Below are 20,539 nucleotides of genomic sequence, written 5' to 3' on the forward strand. Positions count from 1 at the left end.
AAATGCCCCATTTGTGTCCCCATGGGCTGCCCCATTGACTGATTCATTCCCATATTCATTGTCTTGAGCATATTAGAAATAGAGGAGACTTGGGCTGCCAAAGAAGTGATGGCATCTACATCATGAATACCAGCCACCTTTCTACCTGTAGACAATCTAGAAGTGGGCCACTGATAGTTGTTGTTGGATATCCTCTCAAGTATTTCATATGCCTCATTATAGGACTTAGCAAGAAGAGCCCCATTCGCTGAAGCATCAACCACCATTCTAGTGTGGGCATTCAGACCATTATAAAATGTTTCCATCTGGATGCAATGAGGAATGCCATGATGAGGGCATTTGCGCAACAACTCCTTAAACCGCTCCCATGCCTCATATAAAGATTCTTCATCAAGTTGCTGAAATGAAGTAATCTCATTGCGGAGCTTGGCATTTTTAGTGGGGGGAAAATACTTCATCAAAAACCGCTCAGCCAACTCTTGCCAAGTACTCACAGAATCAGAAGGCAAAGAGTTCAACCAAGCTCTAGCTCTGTCTCTCAAGGAGTATGGGAACAACTTTAGTCTCAAAGCATCCTCTGTTACTCCAGGCAGCTTGAAAGAGTCACTTACTTCAATGAACAAGCGAAGGTGAAGGTGGGGATCCTCTGTTGGCATCCCACTAAACTGACCCACATTTTGAAGCATCTGGAACATGACTGGCTTCAATTCAAACTGGGCTGCCTGAATTTCTGGTCTGACGATGCCTGGATTGAGCTCATTGAAGAGGGGGAGAGCATATTGCCTGATAGCACGATCTCTGTCATCAGCCACAATAACTGCATTTTGCCCATTGTTGGCAGCTACTCCCCCTTGAGCTACTCCTATTGTATTTACTGGTGGATCATGAGCGACTCTTGGTAGAGGAGCTACCGTCTGGGCGGCTCCCTGTTGAGGTCCTTGCTCAGCATCCATCACTACTACTTCCCTTTTTGACTTTTGTATTCTTCGCCTTCTTCTAAAAGTGCGCTCAATTTCTAGATCAATGGGAAGTAGTTCAGGGTCTTGATTCTCGTTCATACACCGTATAAACCTGAAAATGCACGAGAATCACCCAAGTTAGCACAACAGAAAGAAAAATTAAAACAAATTGCAAGATAATCAACTTTACAATAATTGACTTAAGCAATCCCCGGCAACGGCGCCAAAAACTTGTTGCGGATTTTCCTAAGTGTGTGCAAGTGTACACAATCGTTAAACAAGTAATATAATGAAAGTAATTTTTATCGTCTCCTCAAGGATTGCTAAACAAATATTGTAAAAATCATCATCAAACAATTTGGGGTGCAATTAACTATCCCTTTTTTTTTTATGACTAATCAATTAAACTAAAGGACAAAAAGAATTAAATAATTAATTTAAGCGGTTAACAATAAAGCTGGAAAATGAAAAATTGCGATTACTATGATGATAAAAGTTAGGCATATCAAATCCCCCTAATTTGTAGTTTTGCCCCTGATGTTGCAACAAAGTTCATAGCAAAGTTCTCTTGTAACTAGGATTTCCAATTTAATGCACATGCCATTTTTCCAAATGCTCATGTTAAAATTCCATCAATTAGATTCGCACATTCCTATGCTAAATTTAATTTCAAGAACATAATTCCTAACATCAATCCTTCAAGTTTGCAAGGTGAATAAAATATTCCTAAGTTATTCACTAATCAATACAAAAGTACCAACGTGCATCAATCAAGCATTTCCACTACTTTTTACCCTTCCGGAATTAAAACTAGCTTGTCTCTCACATAAGTTGATCATTCTCAAGCAAGAGATTTGCACAATAAAAATAGCTTAATTGAACAAGAGAAAAATTTCATAAAATAGTCAACACTTTGGGGGCAATTGCAAATTAGGGTTCATCAATACCCCTAACATAAATAACTTAAGTCATAGTAAAAATACTCGAATCACCACAATAAATATTCAGCATTATCTCAAGAGTTCAAGGAAAGAGAAAAAGAAAATAAATTATATGAAAGTAGAGTTTAGAAAAACAAGCCAAATTGATAGAGATATTCTCTTCTTGTCTTCTAACTCTTAATCCTCTTTTTCTTCTAGCTTCCTTCTCTTTCCTCTTCTCTTCTTGATGATTCAGCTCAAAGAAATTCAGAGAAAACCCCTTCAATGGAGCTTGGGCGGCTGGTACACTCCTTCTCTCTCTATATTTTTTTTTGGTGAAGAAGATAACCCCTTTTTTTTTGGGCTCACAAAGGGTATAAACCCTCTCCTTCTCTCTCTACACGTGGGGGACAAAATTCTGTTCCTTTTCAGAAGTTGCAGCACCTTTCCACCTCATCTAAGTACATGCCAAGTGTATAGATTTTATGCTGCTGACTGTCCATACTTTGCTGCAGCAAAGTTGATTGATGTTGCAACAACAGCTAGAATTTCAGCTCTAATATGATTTCCTTCCACATGCTTCACTAAGCTTTCCAAGCACCCTCTTGCTATGCCTTCAAAATAAATACCACATTTTTAGAACATAATTCCATTATTTTCCACAAGAGTTATCATTAATTAAAACAAATTACGCAAACAAAGTTAAGAGACAAAGTGACTAAAACCACACAATAACAGCACAAACACTCAATTTCACCTAACTTTTTAAGTCCAAAAGCTCAATTAATAGCTCTAAAATATAGAGCTATCAGTCATATAGGACTATACAGAATATAATACGGTTAACAAAAGATGGACCTTTGAGAGAACTAAGAGTTGGAACTCCTTCGGTTTGTGAATCTTGTCTAGAAGGAAAAATGACCAGACGCCCTTTCTCATATAAAGGAAATAGAGCTAAAGAACCTTTGGAGCTTATACACATCGATGTTTGTCGTCCAATCAATGTACAAGCAAGAGTTGGGTATGAATACTTCGTCACCTTTATAGATGATTACTCTAGATATGGTCATATTTACTTAATGCTTAGGAAATCTAAAACCTTTGGTAAGTTTTTTTTTGATCAAGAAGAAGGAATGAGCTTCATTAATCAAACAACCAAGATTACAAACTAAACCAGCTAAACAGCAAAACACCTACTAACAAAGCAGGCCTCAAAAATCAAAAGACCAGAAGGTACAACCAATCCAAACTGGGAAAACAGAACAAGAAACAACCAGATTACAAAGTAAATTGAGCAATTAGACTTTTTCCCTGAACAGATAACTTCTTCTTACTAATACCACTAATTCTATTCTGCAGTAATAGTCTAACTTCAGCAGCTATACTAGAAGCAGATCGAGAGCAGAGATCAAAAATACAGCAGTTTCGGTTCCTCCAAATGCAGTAGACCACAGTAGCTAACAGCAAGTTATAAATGTGAGAAAGTAATCCATTGTTCCTACTTGACAGCCAATCTTTCCATCTGTCAAACTCAACCGGCCATAAACTGATCTTCAGCAAGTCAGTTAAAGACTCCAGGATTTTACCAGATAAAGGACAAGCAAAGAATAAGTGAGAGTGGCTCTCTTCACTAACACCACAAACCGGGCACATGACAGACTCAAGAGGAACTTTAAACCTCAAAAGGTTGTCACTAGTCAGTAACTATGAGTTAATGGCCTGCCAAAGTAAAAATCTATGCTTAGGATAAGAGAATCTACACCATACAGCTTTGTAGTATCCTACCTGAGCATGATTCAGGGACTGCATATAAAGATTGGTAGCTTTAAACTTCCCATTTAAACCAGCAGAAATGATATCCTCTTTGCTAAATTTTTCTCTGATATTGCATAATTTCCTCCAATACCAACTAGTATCCTGGGGTAAATTATAGGACCAGATATCAGTACCCTTCAAATAAACTGAATTGACCCACTTTACCCACAAAACATCATGCTTTTCAGAGACAGCCCAAACATACTTGGCTAAGATAGCATGATTCCAACGCTGGCCATTTTTGAACCCGAGCCCCCCTAAAGCCTTAGGCAAGCAAACTTTGTCCCAAGAAGCCATATGAATCTTACACCTATTCCCATTGAGACCCCAAAGAAAGCCTCGACAAAGCCTCTCAATTTTCTTGATAATACTTTGAGGGAGAACAAATATACTCATCCAATAATTCCTTAGACCAAACAAAACAGAATGAATAAGCTGCATTCTGCCTGCAAAAGATAGATGTCTACTAGCCCAAGTGTGTAATCTCGTTCTTATTTTTTGAATGATGACTTCACAATCTTCATGCTTCCATTTAGTAGGTCTCATTGGGACTCCAAGATACTTCAAGGGAAAAACCCCCTCAACAAGATTCAACTCAGCTGACAGCAACTCACGGTCAGAAGCTGAGATTCCCCCATAAAAAACCTGAGATTTACTCTCATTAATCTGTAAACCAGTCAAAGAGCTAAACTCCCCCAACACATTCTTGATGATTTTAACTGAAGATAACACCCCTTTACAAAAATTAACAAGTCATCAGCAAAACAAAGGCTAATGAGCTTAAGATTCTTAATAAAGGGTGGAATCTGAAGGCTGAGTTCTGCGCAGCTAAATGAAGACTACGAGTCAGATATTCCATAACTAAGACAAATAAGAGAGGGGAAAAAGGATCCCCCTGTCGCAGCCCCTTCACCCCTTTGAAATTTCCTTGAATCCTTCCATTCATAATTAAGGAATAAGAAGTTTTGGAAACACAAGTCATAATCCAACCAATGAATCTAGAAGGAAAGCTGAGGTTTCAAGAGTTCAAAGCTGAGGTTGTGAGAAGCAATTAAGTAAGACTCTTAAAATACTTTGATTAGATCGAGGTAGTGAATATTTGGTTTTAGAGTTCAATGATTTCATGCTGGAGCATGGTATTCTATCCCAACTCACAACACCTGGAATGCCAAAGGAAAATGGTGTTTTAGAGAAAAGAAACAGGACCTTATTAGAGATGGTCAAGTCTATGTTAAGCTACTCTTCACTTTCTCTCTCATTCTAGGGATATGCACTTCAAACGATGACTTACATTTTGAATGTGGTCCCATCTAAGACCATAAGCAAAACACCACTAGAACTTTGTAATGGAAACAAACCTAGCTTGCACCATTTCTGCATTTGGGGCTGTCCTGCTCATGTTCTTACACCTAAATCAGGGAAACTTGATTCAAGGTCTAAAGTATGCATTTTCGTGGGCTATGCTCCATAAACAAGAGGCAGTTACTTCTATAGTCCCAAGGATAAAAAGGTATTTGTTTTAACAAATGCGACCTTCCTTGAACACGACTATATGAATAACTATAAACCTCATATCAAACTAATTTTGGAAGAACTCACAGCTGATAAGATTCCATCACCTTCATCATCATCATTAAATGATAAACAACAAAATGAGGAAACCACTATTCCTGAGAAAGGAAAACCCAATGCAACGTTATAGTGGGAGGGTTGTGAGACTACCTGTTTGCTATAAACATGAGGCACATGCCCTTGTTTCTGATATAGACAAGGATGATCCATTAACCTTTAATGAGGCTATGGTTGATCCTAAAAAGGAGATATGGCAAGAAGCCACTAACCAATAAATGGAATCTATGTATTCCAATTTTGTCTGCAAACTTGTAGACCCACCTGAATATGTCAGGCCCTTTTGGTGCAAATGGATATACTAGATGAAAAAAGAGTGTAGATGGGAAACTAGAGACTTTTAAAGCAAGGCTAGCAGCCAAAGGTTACACTGAGATAGAAGGTGTTGAATATGAAGAAAAATTTTCTCCTATGGTCATGCTAAAATCCATTCACACCCTCTTATCCATAATTGCCACGGATGATTATGAGATATGGCAGATGGTCTTTAAGACAACCTTCATGAATGACTATCTTGATGAAAGTATCTATATGGTTTTCTTAGTTCATTATGTGGATGACATTCTCCTCATTGGCAATGATGTAGAGACACTATCAATGGTAAAGAAGTGGTTAGCTGAAAAGTTCCAAATTAAAGATTTGGGCGAGGTGAGCTATGTTCTGGGAATCCAAATCCTAAGGGATAGGAAAAACAAGCTCTTTGGAAATTTCTCAAGCTATTTATATAGATAAGGTGCTTGAAGGTTCTCTATGGAGAATTCCAAGAAAGGTCATTCAATGCCCTAAGTAGTCAGGATCGTTACAGTGTGTGTTAAAAATAGTGTTTAACTCGTTAAGAGAGTCATTTGGACTTAAAAGTGTGATTAGATTAAATGATAGTTTGGTTTAAACAGTTTTTTTTTATCAAAAAGTTGAAATTTTCATTAAAAGGTTAAAATAATTACAAGGGATCCAAAGAGTTTCCAAATAAAATACAAGTTTATCACAAATTACAAACTTAACCGACCTAGGCGGCAAATTTTCAATTAAAGACTCCTATTCCCCAAAATATCTCGTCCGTGGCGGCCGAGAAGGTTGAGCATGTACACGCCGCCCCTACAGCTCTCCAACTCATGGCTGGTCAAGATTTCATTTGCCCTTACGTACACTATGAAGCACTCGTGAGCCGAGGCTCAGCAAGAAAACCCAAACAATCATACAAATAATTAGATAACATTAACATGTATTGCATACTCTATATCCTCAACTGATTCACACATAATTTCCAAACAATATATGACTCATGCCGAGTAGATGATGCCACATGTTTACAATGGCCTCGCAACTATGGCGAATATTGCATCTGCATTATGGCCCCGCCACTACAACACACATTACACATGCAATGTCGTTAATGGCCTGCCGACCGAGAAATCAGTACAAACAATTATATCAACAAAAATTCAAACACAGCAGACATTCAACTATAAATGGTTTCAGGACACGATCATTCACGTGCCATATAATTGGGGCGCATGCCCTGCACTAGGTCCAAGATACAATTTTCTTACCTCAAGTCCTTAGCAACGGGGTAAAGCGACAACGAACACGATCCTTTCCATTCGAGCCTTGCGGTACCCCTAGTCACAACATAATAATGGATAACCATCAAGAAAAAAACCAATTAAAATCTTCAAGATCGAATCCTAGCCTCGAGGACCTTGAATTCTACTAAACCGGATAGTAGAATCCTTAGATATCCCTTAGGTTTGAGTTCTCGTACTTAAAAACCCCATTTGGCTAATTTTCCCAACTAGCACCGCGGTGCACCCTTGAAGGACCGCAACGCACCTCAAGTCAAAGAGTCCCCCCAAACCATCTCCCTAATCACACGCCATAGAGCAGCCCACCAGGCCCTGTGGCATAAAGGCAATCCAGAGAACTGCTCTAGAATCTGAGTTCATGCGGGCCGCAGTGCAACCCTGAAAATTCTGCGATTCTGGAAAGTGCAAACCAATCCAAATCCACCCTAAACTCTATTTTTAACCCAATTAATAGTCTCTTAATAGAATCTGACCACAGAATAGATATTGTAACATATACACCCAAAAATCAGCAACAGAAAGCCCTAAGAACACCCTAGAATTCCAAACTTAATGACTCCCCAAGATTAACACATAAACTATCAAAAACAAGGATCTTACCTTTGAATTCCTTTATGAAAACTCAAATTTCTCAGTAGGTAGCAATCCTAGCAGCCTCCAATTCCCAACCACAAGCTTTAAATCACCTCTAGGGTCAAAACTCCAAGGTTATCTTTTCCCTCTTGGAACAAAGTACAGAGAGAAAGAGAGAGAAGGGAGAGAGAAGGGAGAGAGAGAGAGAGAGAGAGAGAGAGACTAGTGCTTGGAAAAAAACATAAAAGTAAAGTATGGCTAAGACTTGGCTAAGTCTTGGCAAGACTCTTGGAGAAAGACCAGAAAGCCTCAACCTTAAAAATCTATCCTTTAGGTCCCCAAGGGCAAGAAGGTCATTTGACACCACTTTCCCGCTAAACCACGAATTCCACTTAAAATTCTCAATTAATCACATAAATCTTCCAAACACTACTATTTTCTCCTAATTATAACTCAAACTCCAATACCACTGGTAATTCACAAAATTACTAAAATACCCCTAGGCTCACCCCGAGCCAGGCATTAATCCCCAATGTGACTTCTCCGCCAAATTTCTCTCTAGGATCGCCTCGTGCCACACATCTCAAATATATCCACATAATAATGTGGTCCCACTCACAAATCACATATATTTATGGATATACCCTCAGCGGGTCAAAATTACAAAAATGTCATTTTTAACAAGAACAAGCCTTTAATACACCTAAACATGCATAGGTAGTCATATCATAATATAACTCATAAAATTCACACATAGACATCCAATTATGAACTCTTGGCACAATAATCAAGGCACTAAACCTTATTAACGAATTTGGGATGTTACAGGTCAGTTACCTACCAGACATGGAATTACTCTTTGCAAAGAGCAATGTCCAAAGACACCTCAGGAGAAAGAGGGCATGAGAAAGTATCCCTATGCTTCAAAAGTTGGGAGTCTTATGTATGCTATGTTGCGTATTAGGCCCGTATGCTATGCAGTAGGGATTGTGAGTCATTATTAATCAATCCTTCTTTTGAACACTCGATTGCAGTAAAGCACATTCTCAACTATCTTAGGAGAACGATATATTATATGCATGTATATTCAGGGGGTGAGTTAAACCCTACCGGATACACTGATTCTAATTTCTAATAAGACAAAGACAGTGGTAAGTCGACGTCTAGGTCAGTGTACATTCTTCGTGGAAGAGATGTAGTTTATAGAAGTATTAAACAATCTTGTATTGCAGATTCAACCATGGAAGTCGAGTATATAGCAGCTTGTGAAGCAGCTAAGGAGGCGGTTTTACTAAGGAAGTTCTATATTGATCTAGAAATAATTCCAAATATGGATAAGCAACTAATCCTGTACTGTGACAACAGTGGAGCAGTAGATAACTCCAAGGTACCCAAAAACCACAAGAGAAGAAAGCTTATAGAAAGGAAATGCAATCTGCTTGGAGAGATTGTGCAGCGAGGTGATGTGATTGTTATGAAGATAGCATTGGAACATAACCTGGCAGACCCATTTACCAAAGTGCTTCCTTCTAAGTCATTTATAGGACATATATGCAACATGGGATTAAGGGAGATGCCTCACTTGCTTTAAGGGAAAGTGGGAGATAGTTAGGATTAATACGCTAAAAGCATGTAAAGATATTTTATAGATTTATATAAAAGGGCAATTTTATTATATTTGAATGTTGCAATTATTGTTTGAATTAATTATATAATAATATCAAGAAAATTCCTTATTCATTTATGAGATATTGATCTTGTATTAGTACAAGAGAATTAAGATCATATATAATGAATGAAATAGTCAGTAACATATTGAAGTAAGGAATCTTTAATGAATGGTTACTAGTACGTTTTCCTAAGCATACCAGATGCAAGTGATCTAGATTTAGATTGTTGATGTGGATACACATCTTAGTAAATGTGTTGTATATAATAGATATCATATATGATAGGACCAATGAGAATTAAATATCTTTATAAACTTACCGTTTGACAAAAAGATTTAATTCTTATCATAATAGATTATCATTTGTATATAAATCTCAATCCTGAGTGAGTATTCATGAATTCCTATTTATGTTTATTGGATCTTTTTATTCACTCGTTAAGGTTTCTTAGTATAATGAGGCTAATGACTTTTTTTTTTCAAGATTCAATATCATGAATGGCTGGGAACATGATTTACAATAATGGAATCCATACTTTCTTAACAAATCCAATAATGGCTCCCTTAAGGGTTAATTCTATAATTGAATAGTTATTGAGCGTAAATACATAATTAGATTATAGATTAATTGTTCGCTAGTGAATTAATAGTACTTAAGGATCAAGAGGTAATTAGAAGGGTTAAATAGTAATCTTGACCAGATCTAGGTAATGAACAAATAAATGGAGGACAAAACTACATTGATTGATTATATCAACGGACTACAAGAGAAAACTATGTAAATAAAATTTTATAAATACTTAGAGCGCAATTCCATATTTGTAGTGGAGTAATCGTGGAATTAATAAATAAGATTAATATGTTAAAGAGTTTAATTAATAATTTGGATTACTGGAGCTTCGTATTATAGGTCCATGGTCTCCAGAACACCTATGTCCTACACTGTCAAGGGTAAGGATGCCAAAAGAAAGATTTCTAGAGAGAAGGGCTAAATTGTAAAGGAATTAATATTCCAGGTAAAGGAAATAATTATGTGATAGTGATGGTAATTGAATAATTATGAATTAATTCATTATTTAACTATATAGTTTTTATTTTGAATAAATTTATGTTAAAATAAATATTAATCATGTTTGGATTAATATAGTGAGATATTTATTTATTTATTTAAAACTCATACTTTATGATAAAATTAATTTTGAATTGACTAATATTTATTTTGGAATAAATATTGCAGCGACCCAAAAATGCTAATAGGGTTTAGTACCTGGATTAGCGTGCTGGGAGGGCATAATTGGATATGTGTGTATTTAATTGGTTAAATGCATGACTATGTGGCATGCATGATTAATGTGATTTTGTGAATATATTATATGGATGTTTATAAGTATTAGATACGCATGTGGACCCTTTACTGTTTATAAGGGCATATTTAAAATATTGGCCCGTTAAGGGCATAAATGTGATTATATGTGATAAAGGGTTGAGACCACATTATTATGTGGATATAATTGTAGTATATGGCTCGAGATGATCCTAGTGAGCAGAATAAAAAAATTGTCACAGTGGGGATTAATACCCGACTCGGGGGAGCTTAGGGGTCTTTGGGGAATTTAGAGAATGTTTTGGGATCTATTTAGTAATGAATAAGTATTTGGTAATTAATTGGACACGACATGATTAATTGGTATTAGTAGAAGTAGTAGCAGTAGCAGTAGCAGTAGCAACAGTAGTAGTAGTTTTCATGGTTATTGGTTCAAGACGAGATTTAGTTGGAAACTCATAGAAATAGTTATGGATTTTACAAGTTCAACCTATAGTTTAGAGATATTAATTTTAAAATAAGGTTTGATTAATATAGCTGGTCCTAGAAATATATTTATTATATCCTAAGGTTTAGATAGAATAATTAAGAATGTGACACTTGTCACATGCATGTTTATTAATGATTTATGGATAGATCTAGAAGCTCTAGAACCTTCCAGCAGCTGTTAGGATCACGTTTTACTTAGTCAAAGCTCTTTAAACAAATTCAAAGTGTGATGAAATTGTGCAAAATCATTTTTGATATATCAACGTATGTTGATATATCACAGCTATAGGGGCTGATATATCGCCTAAGGTTGATACGGAAAACATGTCGATTTCGCACGAACGAAACCACGAAGGCTTGGGATATAGGGACAGGCGATATATCAGCTCCCCTTTGTGTTTTTGAGACTTCGTGGAATCAAATTAGAAACAGCCCTCAACAACTTAGATTTTCTCCTAAACGTTTTTTGACCGAGTTCTGGGCGTCTATTGAACAGAAAATTCAAATTTATTCAATTAATATTAATTTATTTATTCTTTTTAAAAGGGGTTAGTTTCACTCCTTGAACTCTATAAATAGGACCTAGTACTCAACCATTTCATTCATCATTCAAGCATTCTTCAGAGCCTCCAAGATGCTAAGTTTATTCTAAAGAGAAAACACTAGGGTTTTGGGATGAAAAGCTTTCCAATCTAAGCTTTTCTAAACACTTGGGAAGTAAGATAGAGTGACATTTAGGTATTGAGGTGTAGATCAAAGTCCTAGTCTATTCAAGGTATTCTTATCCTTAGGTTTAGTCCATTATAGATCTTTTATTTTCTTTCAGATTCTAGCTCATTATTATGGCTTTTGGTTAGGTGTATAAGTTTCTTGAAACTTAAGGTTTTTCATTAAGTTTCTATCTTGATTGTTTAGATCTCTTTTTCATCTCCATTTCTTTAAAAATTTATGATTTTTACTGTTGGTTTTAGGAGTTTTCCAATCCCGCTCTTGTCTCCAATATCCTTGTTTTTGGTAAGGAAAATAGGTTACATTATATGTGTTATGATATGTTTATATGCTATATGATTTTGATATGTTATATATGTATATGTATATGTATATGTATATGTTTTATGTTATAGTCACTTGGGAATTATAGTTGCTTAGATAGCAAATCAATCCCAAGATTTTTATCATTATCGTAGATTAGAGTTATGATTAAACCTACCTTGATTAGTAGACAGAGGACCTAGATGGTTTATCATATACTATTTTGTGATCTAACCTACCTCGATTAGTAGATAGAGGACCTAGATGGTTTTATCATATACTATGGTAATGAGTTCATGGCCATTAATATTGTAGTCCTATGTTTATATGATATACGTTTTTACGCCATATGTTTTTAGTCTTATGATTTATATATGTTATAGTATATTTTCCTTGCTGGGTATTAGACTCATTCCTTTTTATTTTAGATGGTGTAAGAAAATAAGCTTGGAAGGTGGGATGGATTCATGGTAGCTTTGGAATATGTATTGAGGGTGGATTGAATGGATGGATTGCAGGAAGATCGAGGATGACATTGATATTTCAACAACTTTAATTTATGTATTTCTGCAATTATTTTTTTAACAATTAATTAAAAGTTTATGTTTTCTTTATGTTTTTATGTATTAAACAATGAGATCCTGTATTTTGGATTTTAAAATAAAGTTCTATTATCCTATGTATGTATTCCAAAATAGTTGTTATGTTTAGTAGTTTTAATGGTCAGATGTCTTAGAATTAGTCGAGGCATTACATAGAAGTGGACAGAGTTTAGCTTGGGGATTCAAGCTATTAATTTAGGTAAAAATCTAACCCTTGATTGCTAAATTTTGTTAGAATAATATTGAGTCTTAGAGCTTTCATGATCATGGTTGTTAGGTCTGATTTTGGGTGTTAGAGGGGAGTAGGGAATTGTTTATGGACTGAATATGATGTTTAGAATATAAGGATAGGAATTCTGGGCTTGAATCGTGGTTTGCCTAGAGGTTTAGATTGGATTTTAAGGTCAAGGCTCGAGGGAAATATTGAGAAAAGGAGGGAATTTATGGGTTTGGCGCCTCGAGCTGCGGCCCTGTTCTTCAGGCGCCGCGACCCACGTGTCTTTAGAGGCTGGATGCCTCTGGTTCTACAAGTACGCCATGACCTGGAGGGGTGCAAGATGCGGCCCGTGCCCTCCAGCAGGGAGGGCTGGGCCTCTGTATAAAGGGTGGGATGCGGCCCTTAGGGGAAAGCCGCAACCCTAAATAGGAATTAAAGAGCTCCAACGTTTTAGGCTTGGGGATTCAAACCTAAGCACTCGAGATGAATTCTACAACCCAGTTTAGTAGAATTCGAGGTCACAGAGGCTAATATTTGTTCCCTAGACATTTATTTGGACTAGAGATTGATAGTTACCCATTATAGTTGTGAATAGGATTATCACTAAGGCTCAGGACTGAGGATCGTGCTCGGGACCGCTCTTAGTTTATTGCTCGAGGTTTGAGGTAAGAAAACTGCACCATTGTGGTTGTGATTACGACTGAGATTCTCTGTAGTTATATATATGAATTCTGTGAATTGTATATTTGTTATGTGGAATATGAAAGTACGCCCTAAGGGTGTCGGGGCTGATGACAAGCTTATCGGATCTGGCTTGACCAGTGTGAGTCAGGGCCAGCTAAGTAATCAAAGGACTCAGCCTAAGAGAGTCGGGGTCAGCTGAATAAACAGAGGGCTCATCATAAGGGCGCCGACCCTGAACATTTGTATTATTGATTAAGATGTATGCTTGAAAATACATGTTTACTGTTGTTTAGCCTAATGCTTGTACTCTGCTCAATAACTGAATTAGTTGGATTAAAGGTTATTGACTGTTATTGTTGCTATATGTGTTTGTTGTTCATGGTTTTCTTGCTGAGCCTTGGCTCACGGGTGCTACATGGTGCATGTAAAGGCAAAGGGAAATTGGACCAACCGAGGGAAAGTTACAAGAATAGAGCTTTAAATTGTATTTTTCCATTAGACTGGCTTTTTTTTTTTTATCAACTTTTGGGAATTGTAATTACCACTTATACGATATTTTTCGGATCCCATGTATCAAACATTTATTTTAATGAAAATTAATCATTTATGTTAAAAATCTTTTAACCTTAACCTGTTAGTAGACTTTAGGATCACATTTATGTTCAAACGACTTGATCATCAAGTCTTGCACTATTTTAAAATAAACAGTGTAACAGTCTTGGTTATCCAGGGCGTTACAACTTGGTATCAGAGCCGTCTAGGTTTAAGGGTTCCTAAAGACTGGCTGGGCATGTACACTCGCCGCTAAAGACAAGCTCGACTTAGGGTTTGGTAACTATGTATATGGGATTACATGCTTAAATGTTTTAATAAAATATAAATGCGTTGTTGCATGATTAATAGGGAACATGAGATACTGATAGGGCCTGGCCCTTGACTGTTGTGTGATTATGATGAGGCAAGCTTATTAGTATTGCTACTATATGTGAATGAATGTTTAAATGCTTGTTTGCATCCTGATTGCATATTGTCGGTTGAATTTCGATATTGGACCATGGAAAGAATGTTAACTTGTCATCATTGTCTGACTATTGAGCCGTTGATTACAAATACAGTTGGGTAATTATGTGTCCAAGGTGATCAATATGACTAGTTGGCACAGGGGTCGAGGCAAGAGATGATGAGCAGGGCCAGAACCCTCCGCCAGTCACTGAGAATTGGCAGCAGATACTTGCTGATATGCTAGCCATGTTACAAAGTCAAGAAGAGCAGATTCGCATTTTGAGACAGCAGGCTCCATCGGGGAGTGTTGCACCTATTGTGCCACCTGCTGTAGCACCAGCTATTTAGCCACCTGAGGTTGGGAACTGGTGGGACCTACTTTCTGAACAATTTAGGAGGCAGTACCCTCCAACCTTTGAGGGAGGACCAGATCCACTAAAGGTTGAACAGTGGATGTGTATGATCACCTCCATCCTAGATTTTATGAGGGTGGAAGGTAATGACAGGGTGGCCTGTGCCACCTATATGCTTAGAGAGGATGCCTGTATTTGGTGGGAGGTGGCATAACAACCCAACATGTTTCTACTCTGAGTTGGGATGGGTTCAGACACCTGTTAAGCCAGATATATTATAATGTTGCTGTCAGGGTAGCGAAGGTGAATGAGTTTGTTAGGTTGGTGTAGGGAAGCATGACAGTTATTGAGTATGCCCTGAAGTTTGACAGGCTTGTGAAGTTCGCACCAGATTTAGTGCCTACTGGTGCAGCTAGACTGAACATGTTTATTCGAGGGCTTAATGCTATAATAGCCCGATATGTGAGAATCTCATAAGTACCTGGGGGAACGACTTATGCCCAGACTGTTGAGAAGGCTCTTACTGGTGAGGAGGCAGAGAATAAGATTTGGAGGGAGAACACTGTGAGACGGGATGTTCGCAGGAAGTGCCTCCATATACAGGGTCTGGTAGGGGCGGAGGTCCTAGTGATCTGAAGAGGAAGACCCCTGTCACCTCTACCACTACTGGTCCTAATAGTTTGGGCCGAGGTGTCCAGGGTGGCCGCCAGGGGAGTGGTGAGACATGGAAAAGTTATCCAGAGTGCACGAGGTGCAGGAAGCGCCATCCGAGCAAATGTCGGTCAAAGGCTTGTTACCTGTGCAAGGTGGTTGGACAACTCAAGAAGGATTGCCCAACATTGAAGAAAGAGGAACCAGGGAAGGTTGACAGCTTGACTCCAGCTCGAGTGTTCACCTTGATGCAAGCAGAGGCCGAGGCTAGTCCTTGATAGGTCAGGCTTCTAGCTCTGGCTCTTCATATACTGTATCGATTGACTCTGGTGCTACACATTCATTTGTTTCTAGTAAGGTGATTGATAGACTGTGTAGCCTAGTGAGTATTATACTGCGGGGTTTGGGACTATACTTCCTATATGGGAGCTGGTAGTTTCTAGTAGATGGATTAGAGCACTGCCAGTGATGGTAGATAGTAGGGAACTATTAGTATATTTGATTGAGTTGAGTATGGATGATTTTGATATGATTTTGGGAATGGATTGACTAGTCAGATATAGGACCACTATAGATTGTAGGATGAAGATGGTGACCTTTGAGCCTGAGGGTGAGGATCCCTTTATTTTCGTGGGTGTTGTGCAAGGACCCCACATACCCATGATCTCAACATTGAGGGCTAGGGACCTGTTACAATGGGGTTGTATAGGTTTTCTAGCTGGTGTGGTGGATACAACCCGAGTTATGCTAGTGGGGCCGAGAGAGACCAGATTGGTAAGCGAGTTTGAGGAAGTGTTTCCTAAGGATTTACCAGGACTGCCACCGCACAGGGAGATTCAATTCATCATCGAGATAGCGTTGGGTATAGAGCTAGTGTCTAGGGCACCATATAGGATGGCTCTGGTGGAACTGAAGGAATTGAAGATACAATTGCAAGAGCTTCTAGACTTGGGGTTTATCAGGCCTAGCTTCTCGCCATGGGGTGCTCCAATTCTATTTGTGAAGAAGAAGGATGGGACTTTGAGAATGTGTATAGACTACAGGGAGTTGAACAAGTTGACTTCAAGAACAGATACCCCTTACCAAAAATCGATGGCCTATTCGATCTACTATAGGGAAAGACGGTATTCTCAAAGAATGATCTTCGATCTGGGTATCACCGGCTAAGGATCAAGAACAAGGATATTCCGAAGACGACCTTCCAAATGTGGTATGGGCATTATGAGTTCTTGGTCATGTTGTTTGGTTTGATCAATGCCCCAGCAGTATTTATGGATATGATGAACAAGGTGTTCAATGACTTCTTAGATCAGTTTGTGATTGTCTTCATCGACGATATCTTGGTTTACTCCAGTTTAGAGACAAAGGATGAGCAGCATCTCCGACAGGTATTATAGAGATTGAGAGAGCATCATTTGTACGCTAAGTTTAAGAAGTGTGAGTTCTATCTGCCAGAAGTGACATTCCTTGGACATGAAAAAGAGATGGGATTAAGGTGTATCAAACGAAGGTAGAGGCAGTTAGGGATTGGCCGAGGCCAAGGAATGCCTCAGAGGTTAGGAGCTTCCTTTGGTTAGCGAGATATTATAGACGGTTCATGGAAGGATTTTCAAAGATTTCTGCACCGATGAAAAAATTGACACGAAAGAATCTGAGGTTCTTCTGGTCAGACAAGTGTGAGAGTAGCTTCCAAGAACTGAAGCGATGACTGATTACTGCTACTGTGTTGAGTCTTCCTTCAAAGGAAGAAAAGTTTGTTGTATACTGTGATGCATCGAGGTTGGGGTTGGGATGTGTGCTGATGCAGAATGAGAATGTTATCTCCTATGCGTCACAATAGTTGAAGGATTATGAGCAGCGGTATCCTACCCATGATTTGGAGTTCGCAGCGGTGGTATTCGCACTAAAAGTTTGGCAACATTACTTGTATGGAGAGAAGTGCGAGATATACATCGATCAAAAGAGTTTGAAGTATTTCTTCATCTAGAAGGACTTGAATATGAGACAAAGACATTGGCTGGAATTGGTGAAGGACTATGATTGTGATATACTTTACCACCAAGGGAAAACCAATGTAGTGGTAAATGCGTTGAGCCGGAGGGGCCCGGGACAGTTATTTAGCTCTAAACAGATATCAAAGGAGTTGGCAGAGGAGATGGCTAGAGCGAGGATAGAGCTAGTTGTGGGTTGGTTGGCCAATATTACCTTATAGTCGACCCTTCTAGAAAGAGTAAGAGATGGTCAGATGGATGATACACAGTTGTAGGAGGTTAAAGGGAATGTCCTAGCTACAGTAGCTAAGGATAACTCCATTTTAGAGACCGATTTACTATTGTACAAGGACCGAATCTGTGTTCTTATAGATATGGGTATTAGACGAGAGATACTTAATGAATCCCATACTACACCATACTCACTCCATCCAGGCACCACGAAGATGTATCAAGATCTACAGACTTTATATTGGTGGCCTGGGATGAAGAAGGACGTAGTTGAGTAGGTGGCTAACTTCTTAACTTATTAGTTGGTGAAGGCTGAGCATCAGCGACCAATGGGGTTGCTACAGCCTTTGGGTATTCCCGAGTGGAAGTGTGAAGACATTACCATTAATTTTGTGGGAGGTTTACCCAGAATAGTGGGGCAACATGACTCGGTGTGCGTGATAGTGGACAGATACACCAAGTCAGCTCACTTTCTACTGGTGAGGATGACCTATACTGTGGATATGTACGTGGAGTTTTATGTGAGGGAGATTGTACGTCTCCATTGGGTTCCTAAATCTATAATATAGGATCGGGATCCCATATTTACCTCACAGTTTTGGCATGGTTTGCAGAAGGTTATGAGGATGTAGTTGAAGTTCAGTACAGCCTTTCATCCTCAGACTGAAAGATAGTCTGATAGGACAATTCAAGTATTGGAATATATGCTTAGAGCATGTGTATTGGACTTTAAGGGGTCTTGGAGTAAGTACCTTCCGTAGATTGAGTTTTCGTACAACAATAGTTATCAATCAACGATTGGAGTGGCTCCATATGAGATGTTATATGGAAAGAGATGTCGATCACCCATTCATTGGGATGAGATGGGTAAAAGAAAGTATTTGGGACTGGAGATGCTTCATAAAACTAATGAAGCCAATGAGAATATCTTAGCTCGAATGCTCGCTTCGCAGAGCAGACAAAAAAGCTACGCTGATCCTAAGCATATGGACGTGGAGTTTCAGGTAGAGGACCACATGTTTCTGCGAGTGTCACCACTACGAGGGGTGAGGAGATTTGGGGAAAAGGGCAAGCTGAGCCCTTACAAGAACAAGAACTAGAAGGTACAAAGAAGAACTTAATGGGCTAATCCTAGATATATGGGCTGATTATGGAAAGATAAAGTCAGAAATTACTCAAAATGGAGATCAATGCCTAGTTAATGTTATTGAAGCAATTTAAATGGCTGGTTAACCTCCCAAAATGTTGCCTTTCAGTTTGGAGGAGTTATGGACATATATTTATGTTTTATTTATGTCATTTAGTTATATTTCTATTGGTTAAATTAAGACTTTTTGTATTCAGCCATTTAGTTAATTTCTAGAAGTCTAATAGTCTATAATTGAAGGGTTTTGGTCTAAATTAATTCATGTATAAATTTAATGCTTAAAATAGAACTTTTTCTATTCTTGGAGGGTTGTTCCAAGTATAAAAAGGGGGACATATGAGTTTGCAAATCAGATTTGGAATTACAATATTTTTAAGAGTGTTTTCTCTTTGGTTCTTCAAAGAACTTCTTAGAACTTATCAATATCTTTCTTGTGGCGTTCAAATCCTTGACTTATCACTCACAATCCTTCTCATTTCTTGAGTGTGGCATCTCATATCTTTCTTATACCTTTGGTTCTTATCTCTTTATAGATGACTGGTCAAGGTTCTTTTTTTTTTTATAGAATTTGAATTTTAGAACGATCCAAGGCCTCCTTGTTCTAAATTGTTTTTTTTTGGTTCCCATTATTGGGGTTCAAATAATTTAGAATCACATCATTTGGTATTAGAGCATAAGGTGTTTAAATCAGGTTATTATCTATCCTTATTCATATTTCATAGTTGTTCATTTCATTTTATTCCATCTTATGAAAATTTCATAAAAAAAAGGAAGAAAAAAAATCGTTCTCTTTTCTTTGGCAGAAGTCGTTCTTTATACTTATCATTTCAACATTAGAAAAAAAAAATCTGATTAGAAGTTACATTTGGAATATTGCTGAAATTCAAGATTTCTAATACATAAGGGTATTATTCCAATTTCAATACCTCAAAAGTATGTATCCATCTTATCCTTGTATTTTTCTTTAGTTCTTAAAAGTTTTCCTTCTTTCCTTTTGCTCTTTTAAATTCTCATTCTTCCAAGCTGTTTGTGTAGCGTCTCAAATTTGCTAATAAGGCTCAGGGCATTGATTAGCGTGCCTGGAGGGCCATAATTGATTTATTATGTTAATATGTGAATTTGATAAGTATGTGATTAGAAATGCATGTTTAGATGAATTAAATATGCATGTGGGCCCCATTTGGTTATTAGGGGCATGTTTGTAATTTTAGCCCGCTGAGGGCACAAATGCAATATTTGTGTATATTGTGATTGACACCACGTGTGAGTGGTGATATAATTGTGATGCACAATCTGAGACGGTCCTAGGGAGCAGTTTACCTAGAATGTCACAACGGGGTCAAATACCCGGCTCGGGAGGAGCCTAGGGGTATTTTGGGTATATAATATGAGTTTGGGATTTATTAAGTATCGGGTAGTAATTTAGTAATGATTTAAGTATGCTAGGATTAACAAGGATTTTTAGGTGTACTCGAGGACTTAACAGGATATGTCGAATGACTAAAGTACCCTTGGTGGTATTTAAGGACTTAGACTAACTTAAGGGGGGCAATTAAGTCATTTTGGCAAGTGGATATACTCAATGGGAGCTGGGGGTTTAAGAGGCACTTAGACAAAAGCAGAGGAAAGAAAAAGAACAAAAATTTCTCAGCTCTCTCTCTCTCATTC

The 20,539-nt window shown here is 37.9% G+C and overlaps 1 non-coding gene across 1 annotated transcript; it reads left to right on the forward strand.

Moving 5' to 3' along the window:
- Positions 1-321: 321 nt before the first annotated feature.
- Positions 322-428, forward strand: LOC133787234 (small nucleolar RNA R71). The gene has a single exon (XR_009872266.1). It is a non-coding gene; the product is annotated as a small nucleolar RNA R71 (small nucleolar RNA).
- Positions 429-20,539: the final 20,111 nt, after the last annotated feature.

This window comes from Humulus lupulus, chromosome 6 (genome assembly GCF_963169125.1).
Source record: "Humulus lupulus chromosome 6, drHumLupu1.1, whole genome shotgun sequence".
NCBI lineage: Eukaryota > Viridiplantae > Streptophyta > Magnoliopsida > Rosales > Cannabaceae > Humulus > Humulus lupulus.